Source organism: Prionailurus bengalensis, chromosome C1 (genome assembly GCF_016509475.1).
Source record: "Prionailurus bengalensis isolate Pbe53 chromosome C1, Fcat_Pben_1.1_paternal_pri, whole genome shotgun sequence".
Lineage (NCBI taxonomy): Eukaryota > Metazoa > Chordata > Mammalia > Carnivora > Felidae > Prionailurus > Prionailurus bengalensis.
This window is the reverse complement of record NC_057345.1, coordinates 86,875,513-86,886,965: the sequence shown is the minus strand read 5'-3', so window position 1 is coordinate 86,886,965 and position 11,453 is coordinate 86,875,513. Positions and strand designations below refer to the sequence as shown.

At 39.2% G+C, this 11,453-nt stretch overlaps 1 long non-coding RNA gene across 1 annotated transcript; it reads right to left on the bottom strand.

The window, feature by feature from the left end:
- Positions 1-783: 783 nt before the first annotated feature.
- Positions 784-10,833, bottom strand: LOC122479622. Its single transcript, XR_006296384.1, has 3 exons — positions 10,602-10,833; positions 6,007-6,157; positions 784-1,461 (listed from the first exon to the last, which is right to left on the bottom strand). It is a non-coding gene; the product is annotated as an uncharacterized LOC122479622 (long non-coding RNA).
- Positions 10,834-11,453: the final 620 nt, after the last annotated feature.

Below are 11,453 nucleotides of genomic sequence, written 5' to 3'. Positions count from 1 at the left end.
AGTCTGACACAGGGTTCAATCCCATGAACTGTGAGATCATGACCTGAGCCAAAATCAAGAGTCTGATAGTTAACCAACTGAGCCACTCAGGCACGCCCCCCCTTCCCTGTTTGTTTCTAATTACCCCCGCATGTATCTGGATTTGAAGACCCCTACCAGCCAATTAGTGTTTCTTAACTTTAATCCAAATCCTTTTTACTGGTTAAGGGTGGGGGTGGGCCTAGTAAAGGAGGATGAATGGTAAGTCTAAGCCTAGGTCACAATTAGAAACATGACCTGGAATATATCCCCATTCCAAGTGCATTGATGACCTCTTCTTTGTGAGGATCAGCATATTCACTGTGTAGGGGAGGAAAAGTTTTCCTCTACTACTGTAGATTCTTTTGGTTTGTCTATGAATTAAATTGACATAAGACAGATTAACTGGAGAAAAACAAATTTAATTACATTTATAAGGGAGTCCCATAAAATATATGACACCCAAGGACAAGTCAGTCAGCTGAAGCTTATATGTCATCCTGATTTAAGAAATGGGATAAGGGGCGCCTGGGTGGCGCAGTCGGTTAAGCGTCCGACTTCAGCCAGGTCACGATCTCGCGGTCCGTGAGTTCGAGCCCCTTGTCAGGCTCTGGGCTGATGGCTCGGAGCCTGGAGCCTGCTTCCGATTCTGTGTCTCCCTCTCTCTCTGCCCCTCCCCCGTTCATGCTCTGTCTCTCTCTGTCCCAAAATAAATAAAAAACGTTGAAAAAAAAATTAAAAAAAAAAAAAAAGAAATGGGATAAGGGCTTAGGGCATCAAAGGGAGGAAGGAGATTCACGGACAATAAGAAAAGCAGATGTTTGGGAATTAGATGTTTGCGTTGCCATATAGATATGTCTTTCAGACAAAAAGTTATCTTTGGTAATAGCTCTCTTTCCGGACCAGGCTCTCTATTTAAATTCTTTTAGATAGTTAAGGGAGAAGTAAAAGTTTTTCTTGAATCTGCTGGGTCTTGATTGCCTTTAGCTCAAAATAATCTACATGCCAAAGTGGCATATTTCAGGATCATGCTCCTCCTGTTTTCCTTTGAAACTTCCCTGAGAAGTTTTGCAGTCCAGAAGTTAAGTTGATAGACTGTTTCACCTAATTGACCTAGTCTCTTAGTCCTGAGAATAGGTCAGTTCAGTGAAACAGTTGTGTCTCATTTCAGGATGCGGAGAAGTAAGTGGGCTCATGTTAGGCCTGTGGTGCAAGCCACCTGGTATTTAATAAGAGATATTTCTATGGAAACAAAAGAAAAACAATGGCTAATGATCAGAGCAGACTACAGTCACAGTTTATGAGTTTTGAAGGCAGACAGTTGAGAAGACTTCTAGACGTCCAGCTTGAAGCATCTTCAGATGGAGTGAGGGCGGGCAGTGACAATATGATAGATCTTCCTGATTTGTAATTTGAATATCTCTGGTGATCTTTCTAAGTGGCCTGTAGGACAACAGGCATGAAGATTACCCATACATGAACTATTATCATGATTTCTCTGAAGTTGATACCAAGTTGTCCAGCATAGCTTGCAGGGTTTTAGAAAAAAAGCAACTTTAGTTCTCCATGACTCCAAGTCAGAAGGGTGAGATAAAATTTGAAATGTTAGTTTGGAGAGTTGTAGCCAAATACTGGAGAAAACTTGAAGAATTCAGGATCCATTCCAATGTATAGGTAGAAAAAAACCTCAAAGCAATGAGCAATACTAGAATCTGATGTCCACAAGTGCTTATCATAGTTTCTATTAGAACATAATTTTTCTGTCTCTGGTAACCCCTATTTCTATCAAAGAAAATGATCATAAGACTAATTTGTTTGCAAAGTCAGTCTAGTTTCAATATATTTTGCCAGATTATTTATATAAGTACAGCAAGAATAGTGATTAACTATATAGGCTTTTTAAATCTACTTTGCTAGACATTTTTCATAAGGAATCTCAGATTCCAACTTTTTAAAAGCCTCTTGAGGCTAGAAAGATAAGCCAAAGACTTGCCATCAGAGTTTGCCTGAAAAACTTATAGATTTCGGTTATTTCCTTTCTTCTTGAGGTCCCCAAATTAAACTAAGGTTCCTGTGCCTGCCAGAAAGTGATCTTCCTTACTCACCTGGTAAGACTGTCAAAAACCAAAAGCAGGGCAGAGAGATTTTTGCAAGGGGCTTTATTAATTCCATAAAGTCAACCTTAGTTTCTTAAAGCTATTTGGTCACCTGAGTTTATCACATCATTCTCAAATATGACATTTTAGTTAAAGCATTGGTAATATAACACGTTTCTAATTTTCTTATTACAAGAACAGATTCTTACTGAACTTACACAAATATGTATATTGCCATGAAAATATAAGAATAGTCAATATTTTTCAAATTCAGGAGGGATCAGTTAGGGAGAAAATGTAATTATGTCATCTTTGTTCACAAAGGCATATCTTGCCAAGTTGTTGATAGCTTAAAAGAAAAAAAGAAAAGCTTTCCTTAAATCTGGAGAAACAAAACATAAGGAACCAGCAATGTTTCAAACAAAAAAAGTCATAATAATTATAATCATCTACGTCAGTTCAGTCAGTTCCATGTAATTAATGTTTGTTCTGCTTGAATCAGGTTTTTCCATTTGTTTTAGAAATTCTTGGGGTGCCTGGGTGGCTCAGTCAGTTAAGTACCCAACTCTTGGTTTTGACTCAGGTCATGATCTTATGGTTAGTGAGTTTGAGCCCCACATTACCCTCTGCACTGACAACACTGAGCCTGCTTGGGTTCTCTCTCCCTCTCTCTCTGCCCCCTCCCCTGCTCACATGTTCTCTCTCTCTCTGTCTTTAAAAATAAGTCAATAAATATTTTAAAAAATTTTCATTTAGAAAATGATTTGGGGAAGTTTGTCAAAAATATCAGAAGGTTTAGACACTTTACCAAATAAGATCATAGATCATCATGAAACAATACTCAATTTCTATTTAACCAAAGTGACAAAAGGTTTTAAGGCAAATACAAAAGGTTACGTAGTTGTGAGCAAAACCAATAAAAGACCTGATAAAGCACAGAAAATTATTTTGAGAAAACAAAGAATATTTGCTTTCTAGGCAAAAAACTTGAAAGGTAAAGACAAAACTGGGTGTTATGCATAGGGGGTGAATCACTGTAATCTACTCTTGAAATCATTATTGCACTATATGCTAACTAACTTGGATGTAAATAAATAAATAAGTAAACAAATAAATAAATAAAATTAAAAACCTAAATTAAAAAAGTAACAAAACAAAACAAACAAACGAAAAGGGTAATGACAAAACTTCCAAAATCCCTTAGCAGGAGCAGTACAAGAAAACTTAGTCCTTTTAGCAAATGAAAGAAAATTAAGGTTTAGTTTTACAGAAGCACATTACTGATTTTAAAACTTAACTTTATAACCTTTATATGATAAGGAAAGCAGCTCTCAAGTCCTCAAATAATTAGGTTGCAGCCTAAATGACATCTTAGGGGATTCACTCACCCAACTACATTGTTTTCATTTTACCTTTTTTTTTATATCATGGAATTTTGGAATATTTTAATAAATCCTATGACAAAGGTTTTAGAAGGTTTTTCTTTTCCTCTAGGTACATTTAGCTTCACTTTTTCTTCAGGGGGGAAAACCTAAAAAAAAAAATTCTTCCTTTTAAATATCTTATCAGTTTTCAGCAGGGACAAAAGCAAATATTTCCGGCAGTCTTGAACAACCCACCTTGGATGTAAGAGGGGTCCCCAAAGAGGGTGCATAGGATACTGAAATTCCAAGATCCAGAGTTACTCCCAAAGATAGCCAAAAGAGAAAATAAAAAATCTGCATGCCCCGGACAGGCAGAAAGCCAAGCCAAGTTCTTAGGATACAACAACTAGATAAGCGAGAAAGCCAAATTTCCACTGGTTGATGAATGGATAAAGAAAATGTGGTGTATATATATATATAATGGAAAATTACTCAGCCATAAAAAAGAATGAAATCTTGCCATTTTCAACAATGTGGATGGAGCTAGAGAATATTATGCTAAGTGAAGGAAGTCAGTCAAAGAAAAACAAAACAAATTATTTCACTTATATGTGGAATTTAAGAAACAAAACAAACAAGCATAGGGTAATTAAGATGGAGAGAGATCAGCCAGCCGAGAACAGACTCCTAACTATACAGAACAAACTGATGGTTACCAGAGGGGAGGTGGGGGAAACAGGTGATGAGGATGAAGGAGTACACTTGTGATGAGCACTGGGTGTTGTATGTAAGTGTCGAATCACTAAATTGTACACCTGAAAAGAACATTGCACTGTGTGTTAACTGGAATTTAAATAAAAACTTAAATAAAAAAAAAAAAAAAAGAAGACAATAGCTATCCCAGGGAGGGAAAGGATCAATAATCAATATGTCTAGAGTTGTAAAGAAAGGAACAACATGAAATTTTATTTTCTTCTTTCCAGGAGACCTGAACTCCTTGGTGGTAGTTTAGGGTACATCTGTGAAGGACATTGCATAGGAAGACCTAAAGCTGGCAGGGCCTGGTTATATAGCCCTCAGCAAAATGATCCCTACTGCCCGTCCCAGGTGCTTCTGCCAAATTCACTTTCTGACTTTTGGTATTTTTACACGTAAACTGTATACCCTGGGCCTGGGCATCAGGCTGAAGTGCTCTCTGTAATATAGGGAAATGAAAGTTAAATATGGCAGATGTGGCCATATTTTGAGAAGGTGAATTTACTTTGGATTTAATTCTTCTTCTAATTTCAATGCTATCATCTTCTTAATGGATTTCCTAAAGTTAGCCATTATATCTCTTTGTGTTCTTTTTAATTTGGTCTTTCCCTGTGTACCAATAAGACAATTTGTTCAGGATGAAAGCTCTCTAATTTCTTTTTTCTTTCAAACATAGCCAGTTCAAAGGATCCATCATCTAGCCAATGATGAGTAGGATCTCATATTAATGTCAATGGCAACTCAAACCAGTAAACCTTTTATGACTTACACATGGGTGCAAGAGGTATTCCCAAAGAAAAGTGTTGGGGGGCGGGGGGAAGCAGCTCTCACAAGGTCCAGAAAGTGCACTCCTAAAGTTAGCCTAAGAAAGATCTAGCTGCAAATGGGGTGCAGTTCACATTTCTGTTGCCACAAATTGGTGATGACTAATTTGAAGGTTGAGGTGACACAGACCCCTTAAGGACTGGGACCTCTTATGACAAACTCCCCTGACAGCTGGCACAGTTGGACAAGGAGAACACTGCTTATCAGATCTACAGTCTATTCAGCTGTCCACCAGATGCATGCATCCTCTAACTGGTGGACCAGAGAAAATACTCTCATTGGTCATAAAGCCAAGCTCTCAAAGCATAGAACAAGATGAAAGGGAAACCTCATCTGATTTTTCTTATATGCACATTAGCAGTTGTAGCTAAGCCTTGAGTCTTTTGGAGTCAAACGAATACTCAAAAGGGATGTGCTTCTAGTTTGAGGATTGTGTGGTATTTTTTTACAGAGTACCTTGTTGCACAGAAATTTTCTTGAGGTTGGTGGGTAACCTAGTATCAACCTAACTTGTTCCATAACCAAGTTATCCTAACAAGAGAGTCTTTGAGTTAGGTGATGAGTACTGTAATAGCTTTTATGTGCTCCACCCATTCTCACCAACTTTGCGGTGTTAGCTTCTAAGATGTCCTTTAGCAAGTCTTTACCTAATGTGCACATTAACCCACACCAAAGTTTATCTAAATAGACATCAGTCATGGTGAGAACTGTGAACTCATCAGTCTGTTAGACAGGCTTATAGGGCCTATGATTGTATCCTACCTTACAGCTTTTATCCTTATGACAAAGACAAAGAAAAACAGTGACTATCTCTGGGAGGAAAAGGATGAATAAAAATCAAGAGTACTCATATCAAATCTTTACCAGGTTACTATACCCAAAGAACTATTTCCACAAATATTTTTCCTGATACTCTAAATTTAGAAAAGGAAGAAAAAGACTCTTACCTCTCTTGTTTCCAATTCTCCCTGTAGGCAGAGATCTCAGAGGCTGATGTTGTAAGAATTCTTAGCTTTTTTCGTCAAAGATTTCTCAGCTGCAGTAGCCTCAGAACAAGCAGTGTCCAGCCAGTAAAGTTTGTCCCATCTGAGTCACCAACTGTAGGGGAGGAAAATTTTTTTCTCTTTCTTTCTAGGTTCTTTTGGCTGGTCTATGAATCAAACTGACATAAGACAGATTAATGGGAGAAAAACAGATTTAATTATGTTTGTAAGGGACTCCCATAATATATATGAGATCCTTGGACAAGTCAGTCAGTGGAAGCTTGTATGCCATCCTTAGCTAATAAATGGGATGGAGGGGGGTGGGGAAGAAAAGAAAGGAAGAGAAAGGAAAGGAAAGGAAAGGAAAGGAAAGGAAAAGAAGGAAGGAAAGAAGGAAGGAAGGAAGGAAGGAAGGAAGGAAGGAAGGAGAAAGAAAGAAAGAAAGAAAGAAAGAAAGAAAGAAAGAAAGAAAGAAAGAAACGGGATAGGGGCCTGGGGCATTAAAGGGGAGGAAGGTGATTCACAGGACAATAGGAAAAGCAGATGTTTGGGAATACAAATAGATCTTTCAGACAAAAAGTTATCTTTGGTAATAGCTCTCTTTCTGGGCCAGTCCCCCTATCTAAATTATTTTAGGTAGTTGTTAAGGGAAAGGTAAAAGTTTTTCCTGAATCTGTTCGGTCATAATTGCCTTTAGCTCAAAATAATCCACATGCCAAAGTGGCTTATTTTGTGATCACATATTTTGCTGCCCTTCATTACATTTTCTTTTTCCCTGTCAATTCTTGCAGGATTATATAGCATTGCATCCAAAGAAAGTAAAGTAGACTCCATGGGGAAGATACCAGAAGCAGATCATCTGGACATCCCACCTCTCTGCTCAATTCTTGGTAGGATCTTAAAGTAAATAGTCTTAGTCAGATACATGCACCATTATTTATCACCTCAGTCTAGATGTCAAGGATGGTTCTAAATACTTAAAGGTCTCTGCCCCTCCCCCGTTCATGCTCTGTCTCTCTCTGTCCCAAAAATAAATAAACGTTGAAAAAAAAAAAAATAAAAAAAAAAAAAAAAGGGCGCCTGGGTGGCGCAGTCGGTTAAGCGTCCGACTTCAGCCGGGTCACGATCTCGCGGTCCGTGAGTTCGAGCCCCGCGTCGGGCTCTGGGCTGATGGCTCAGAGCCTGGAGCCTGTTTCCGATTCTGTGTCTCCCTCTCTCTCTGCCCCTCCCCCGTTCATGCTCTGTCTCTCTCTGTCCCAAAAATAAATAAACGTTGAAAAAAAAAAAATCTAAATACTTAAAGGTCACCTGTACATGTGTTCTTCATGGGACTCATACATTAAATGACATGAATATGAAATAAACACATAGGTACAGATGATATGTGATTCAAGGATAGTCCTGTTTATACAAATAATTTCTTAAAATTGACCAGTTAATAAATAATACACATCGAAATTGGTCTTTACTAACACCTTGTGCCCAACAATAATTGTGGTATCGAATCAGGCTTCATTTCCTCCGAGTGCCTGTGATATCACTAGTAGTGAAGTTTCCTGAAAAGTCACAGAAGTTTGAGGACAAAAAAATCTTGTATCTCAAAATAATAGAGAAACTTGAGGAACTAACCTTAGTTTCTTCCAAGCCATAAAGGATTTGCCCCCACCCATTCACTTCCTCTAAAACAGGAACCTATGAGGATCTTTCTTTGTTCTCAAAAGAGGAGCTTTATAGGAATCCTCCCCATTCTCCCTTAAGGACAAACCATTCAAGGAAATCAGAGGGAAGAGGAGAACATCAGCAGGAGAGGAAAGAGATTAAATATGCTTTAGTTTTAGTTTATACAGTCTTTTTTTGAAAATTCTCTTTATTTTTTTCCCCTCTCTTCCCTAATCCTTAAAATGTCAGTTACTCAGGGCACCTGGGTGGCTCAGTGGGTTAGGCATCTGACTCTTGATCTCTGCTCAGGTCATGATCTCACGGGTTTGTGAGTTCAAGCTCTATATTAGGCTCTATGCTGACAGGATAGAGTCAGTTTGGGATTTTCTCTCTCTTCCTCTCTGTCTCTCTGCCCCTTCTCTGCTTGCTCTCTCTCTCTCTCAAAATAAATAAATAAAACATTTAAAAAAATGTATCTTCAAAAATATTTTTAAAAAGTCAGTCACTTAACCCCTCTGAATCATCATTTTGATTTGATACTAAAGCCTACCTTGATTCAAGAGGATACTAAGAAGTAACTCATAGCAAATAACTATACATTCTTTTGGTAGGATTCATCTTCCTTCTCAATCCCAAAGACACACACACACACTGACTCATTTTTTTTTTTTTTCTCGAGTGAATGCTCCATCAGGTTTTCTCATTGAGCCACCCATTACCTTTCAGTCAACCTCACAGAATAAAAAATATACTCTGGCAGGGTTCCACAAACCACCCCCAAATGCTACAATGGCACAAGTGTAATTGGTGGATGAATTGGCCATCCAAGAACAAAGCTGAAAGCAAACGTCAAAGGACACTGCTTATGATAGCCAGGATTTTAGAGATAAAGATTCCAGTATATTTTATTTTCAATGACTTAATGGGGCAAAACACTGAGTAAGGATGATAGAAACAAAGCAGGAAAAAGAGAGGAAAACAGGAAGAAGAAAAGGGGGAATAAAGATGAATGGTGAAAGATGCTAAAAAATTGGGAAGTTAAGTATGATTTTAAAAATGAACGATCACCTAAACAGCAAAGGGGGAAATAATTTGGCCTGTAAGAACAAAACAGAAGAATGGAAGAGGAAGAAGTCTGGGTTTCAGCCCAGAAAAAAGCTGGAACCAAAATAATATGGAGACCTCCACTGTTAGCAATTTTGAGCGGCTAAAATCTGTGACCTTCTTTCCATTTCCTGACTTGTACTGTCCTCTTTACCAACAACAATTCAAAATAAGCAGTCATCAGACCATTAGTCAGCACTTTTAATAGAATTGCATCAAAGATTATTCATCTCTGAAAAGGAGTTCCCCATTATTCCCTCAAATGGCTTTTAGACTAGTCATCATAAGACAATGTTTGAGTTGCATGTTCAGAGTTATTGTAGGATCATTCAATTTATGTAAAATCTTTACACAGAAGTCTACATTATTGTTCAGAACAGTGTGCCTTAGTGGAATGGGTTTAGAGGCCAATGAAACCTGTGTTCAAGTCCTAGTTCTGAAGCCTGTAACAAATTACTTTTTAACTTCTCTGAGCTTCAGTTTCTTCCTATATACAATGGAGATTTTTTTTAAGTTTGTTTATTTTGAGAGGGAGAGAGGCAGGGGAAGAAGCAGGGGAGGGGCCGCACGAGAGAGAATCCCAAGCAGGTTTCACACTGTCAGCTTAGAGCCAGATGCAGGGTTCAAACTCACAAACCATGAGATCATAACCCAAATCCAAATCCAGAAGCTTAACTGACTGAGTCACCCAGGTGTCCCATACAATGGAGATCTTTTAAATTAAATGACAAAACCAATACAAAAAGACCTTTCTCATCTCTACTTTGTAATAGAGCTCAACAAATTATGGCAATAATTATCATCACATTAATGAATGAATGCTCACATATATAAAAGTTCAAGTGTCAGATCAGAGAGAAAAAGAAACCCAATAATGAGAAAAGGATAATGAAGAGGAAGAGGAAGGAGGGAGATCCCACTGGGTGGAAGAGGGTAAGTTTGACTGAAAAGCAAGTAATCTGCCACTGATGCCAAATCAAGAGCTTGTGGGGCAACTTCCCAGGGCTACCTACATCAGAGCAGTCCAGTCACCTGGACGTTGGAGTACCAGATGCTAAAAGAAGACAATGAGTTCCTGGAAGGCAATAGCCGTGGTTCTATAATAGGAGTCAATTTCTGAAGTACTTCTCACTTTTTGTCTTCCTGAGCAGAAATCTTTGCACTAGTCTGCCTCAGGTAATGATTTGTCCAAAAGGAAGGTTTGCATTTTCATACAGAAGGAGAACAAGAAAAAGAGCAACGTTCTGCTTCTGTCGTTCAAAAAACCTGGGTAAGCAAGCTTCTTGAAAAGGGATTTGCTGAACTCCTTTATGAGACCTTTGTATCTGTTTTTTAAATGTTTATTTATTTTTGAGAGAGAGAGAGCACGAGTGGGGGATAAGCAGAGAGCAGGAGGACAGAGGATCCAAAGCGGGCTCCATGCTGACAACAGAGAGCCGGATGCAGGCTCAAACACATGAACCGGGAGATCATGACCTGAGCCAAAGTTGGACACTAAACCGACTAAGCCACCCAGGTGCCCCAAGACCTTCGTATTTCAACAACCAATCATGGAGACTTCAGATCATAGAGGTCTACCAATAAGGTTACAAAAAAAAAAAGTAACCTGTTTTATCACTAAGATTTAGCCAAGTGAATGAAGTCAGGAAAAAGAAATGAGGGAAAGAAAGATCTGCTCTTTTTTAGTGTGGGGAATTGTGAGAAGTTAGAAGAGCCCTGTGGATGGTGGGGGATGGGGGAGGAGGGGATGTGAAATGGCCCAGGAAGGGAAGGGTGCACTGGGAAAGCAAAGTTACCTCCGAAGGCAGAACCGGGGTCATTTGAAGATACCTCCCCATAGACTCCGGAACAAAGTGGGCCCCTGTGTGTCATGCTCCATACGAACCTAGGGACCCAGCCCATCCTGAGGCAGTATGGTTTGGTCAGACAGAGGGATGAAGACAGGAGCCAGAAATCAAGCCTCTGTGCTTGTCAGAGGTAGACGAGGCAGAGGCTGGAGAGGCCAGCCAGACTTCAAAGGGCTCTCTAGCACCAGAGGAAACTGAAATGAGGGCATGTCAAACATAGCAGACTACAGACTTTGACCAGCCAGGAGATCAACCACAAGTCACACCCACCCAGTTTTCAGCCATAAACACCCACAGGGCCAGTAGCACCCAATAGAGAAGGGACAACAGCCTGGGGCCAGAGCAAGCTAAGAGCTATGCCTAAAGACACCAACCCCTCCCACCACAACAACTACCACCACCACGAGGTTGAGGTTGCGTAAGCCTCAGCCCTTCCCCCGCGTTCCAGACAAGCTAGGGAGGAAGAGGTCTGTCATCTGAGAGGCTGAACATTTTTAGCTAAGGAAAGCAGATAGTACCCAAATGGATTAAATTATTGAATGGGACTACATTTTAAACCGATGTTTAATTAATGGCATTCCTTCCTCTATCCAGAAAGTAAGGGCTTACAAAAGAAGCCAAAACAGTATAGACTAAATAAAGTTTATTTTTTGCACACTCAAGTTGTAATGTAGGTTACATTTCGCAATCCCATTACACATTCTTTCTTTGGTTTCATGCGGAAAGGCAATCTAAGCACAATATGTAATGAATGGTTGACTGGCAAAACTTCCAAAGGAATGAATTCTTTGAAAGAACAAA